The 3,080-nt window shown below is 43.2% G+C and overlaps 1 pseudogene; it reads left to right on the top strand.

Annotated features, from left to right (window-relative positions):
• Positions 1-2,383: 2,383 nt before the first annotated feature.
• On the top strand, positions 2,384-2,497 carry LOC136646886 (5S ribosomal RNA; annotated as a pseudogene).
• Positions 2,498-3,080: the final 583 nt, after the last annotated feature.

Raw genomic sequence — 3,080 nt, 5'->3', positions numbered from 1 at the left:
ACTAACCCAAGTTGCCCTGGTCAGGGGAAAAGGTTCAAGGGAGGGAAGAGGATATGTTGGAGGCCAACTCTGCCATTCCTGCCCACTTCCTGGGCTTGACTCGCCCCTCCCATCCTTCCCCACAATGCTGTCTCATCTCTGCTCCACCTTCACCTGCTGGCCAGTGGAGCACATACATGCTGTAGCCGGTGCTGGTTTCCAACTGGCACTGACAGGCCAGAGCAGAGCTGTCTGCTGGCACCTGAGTCCTTAAGGGATGTTTACAACTATGTGGGCACCTGTCCTGCCAGTAGAGGCCAGCGCAGAATTGGGCCATAAATGTTAAATAGGACAATGATATTGGGTATGAATTATGGTTTGAAGGGAACTGTGGTTTGAAGGGAACTATGGTTAGAAAGGTAACTGAGGCAGCTTCCTGGCTTATTTATTTATTTACTTTAGAAGATTTCCATCCCACCATTCTACTTATTGAAAAGGAACCATGATGGCTTACATCCCCAATAAAAACAATAAAAAGAAGAAGAAGCTGCCCTTGCACGGATCAGCTATTTCACATGCTGAGTGGAAGGCTCTGTTTAGTCCCCCCCACGCACCCATTCTTCTCAGCCAAACACCTCATCATCACAAGTCTTGTTTATTTGATGCAAACATACAATTAGGGCAGAGTCTTCTGAGAACAGAAATAAACAGGGGATTTTTTCTGAGAGCCAAAATTTATTTTAATCATTTTTTACTGAAGATGCATCAATTGCCCGACTGAAAAGAAGACAAAATATAATCTTTACTTTCCACCCCTCCCGGGACTACCAAAGAATAATATAATAAGCAGCATATTTTAATAGTTACAGGAAACAGCCTTCCACAATGGCAAAAAATAGATGACCACATTAAGTTAAAATTAATAAATGGCTTGTTATCTCAACATCCCTGCCCCTAAACACAATGCTATTTCTAGACACAAGTTCACTCATTCATTTATTTATTCCTTTGCTGTCTGACTGCAGCATAATTGTAGACAGGGACGATAGCAATCTGTCGGGAAATAATGATCAATAAATAGTTGCAAAGAGAAGAAACAGAAGGAGAGTTTGTGTGTAATCAAAAGAATCCTGTTCTGTCAGAGAGCTGCAAGACAGCTGGGCCTCGCTCCTTCTGTAGTTTGCACAATGATCTTCATGAAAGCTCAGATTTGACTTGCTGGCCTTTTGGATATCTAAACAATAACATGGGCATGCATCCTTTCAGTTTATGGGCATGCTTCTCAAATAGATAAAGTGATAAAGTTGCCCTTTTCAGATCCTTTATTTACCTGAAGGCACAGGCCACATCAATAATATCGTATTTCTTTTGCCAAACCTGTACTTACAAATATGACCTTGTACATGCAAATACAGCTATACCCAGTCCTGAGGGGAGGGGGACGGGGCAACTCCCCCACCCCTGGGCTTCCAGGGAGCCCAGACCACAACAAAACAAACCATACAGTACAAAACAAATTTACTGCAAAATAAATTTGGGTACCTCAATCTCAGCCTAGCTAGGACTGCATTTCTTCTACAGCTTTAATCCACTTTCAATGCACTTCCATTACCCTAATGCTTTTAGGAAGGGGGGGGCAATCAGGCATCTTGCCCTGGGTCGTATACCATGTGCCCTACATATGAGTGGCCCAGGACCACTTTTAAAGAGAACCTGTGTATAGTCATTGGTACAAAAACATGTACAGACACCTGTAATGTGTGAATATCCCTTTAATCCATTACTCAAAAGTAAAAGGTAAGCAGGGATGCAAATACAGCACCCAAATTCAGGAACTAGGATTCAGGCATGGAATAGCTTTTCTGGCTTTCATTCATCTCTAATGTTAACTTCTTGGGTAGTGCCTTTTTGAAGGAGGTTTTACTAAAGGTGAGCGGATTAATCCAACAGCAGGCATCAATCTTTCCAGTTGACCAGAAAAACGACATTTTTAAGGCTTCATAAAAGTCATCTTCTGATATTAGAGTTTTTTTTTGCTTTCAGTAACATGAATGCAGCTTTAATTTTCTATATGAAGAAGAGCTGAAAATTGCTTTTCATAGCCAGTATGTAATATATTCTACAAATGAGGCCCATGCCACCAATGTTTCAAAGCTAATATCTACTGTATAAGCTTTACCGACTGTTCATTAAGCAATTTTACTCTATCACGTGCATGCTTGATAAATGAAAGGCAAAATAAAGCTTGATTGACTGGGCAAGGTCTAGACGGTGCCCTTGCTTAAATCACTGAAGGGAAATACAGAGTTCTCCTTGCCGTGCAAATTCTTCTTCTCAGCTTAACTGGTTTCAAATTCTCTACTGTAGTTTGACCACCAAAATGGAAACTTCCTTTGCTAAAAGCAGCAACTGTTACCCTGTACATGCCCGATCTCATCTGATCTCGGAAGCTAAGCAGGGTCAGGCCTGGTTAGTACTTGGATGGGAGACCGCCTGGGAATACCAGGTACTGTAGGCTTATACCATAGTCTTTCGAGACTGAAGGTTGCCAACCAAACTCTTGCTTTTAAAGGGGGCTTGTCATCTGTTTTTTTAACTGTTGTTGTGGAAACTGATATTGATCATGTTTGCAGAAGAAAGTTCTGGGTTTTCATTGTGCATGTACAAACGCACAGTATGTCAGGCAACAGCCGAAAGCTTCATTTTCTGACAACTTGCAGTATGGTTAGCTTTTACTTACTTTATTTACAGACCAGTCCTATCCCCAACTGGGCTGCACTACGGAACCAGTCGTTACAGTGGAAGCAAGTTCCATTGTTGTAAAATGGCTGCCAACAGAGCGTGCACAGCTCTGTCAGCAGCTATTTTGGGAGTGCTGCTGTAAGAGGCAGCAGTGCTCCCCATTAGGCACCAGTTACCATTACAGCTGTCAAGTCAGGTAAGGCAGCAGCAGGGACAGGAGGTAGGCAGTGAGGGGGCAAAACTGGGCAGTGAGGGGGAGGAACATGGGCAGTGGGAGGGAGTGGATCCAGTGGCAATGGATCCTGCACTGGATTCTAACCCCTCCATCTGCAGCCTTCCTGTCCCCTTTGTCTCCTCAG

Source organism: Tiliqua scincoides, chromosome 3 (assembly GCF_035046505.1).
Source record: "Tiliqua scincoides isolate rTilSci1 chromosome 3, rTilSci1.hap2, whole genome shotgun sequence".
In the NCBI taxonomy this organism is placed as follows: domain Eukaryota; kingdom Metazoa; phylum Chordata; class Lepidosauria; order Squamata; family Scincidae; genus Tiliqua; species Tiliqua scincoides.
Note: the sequence above shows the minus strand (reverse complement) of the source record. Positions and strands in the feature narration are given on the sequence as shown.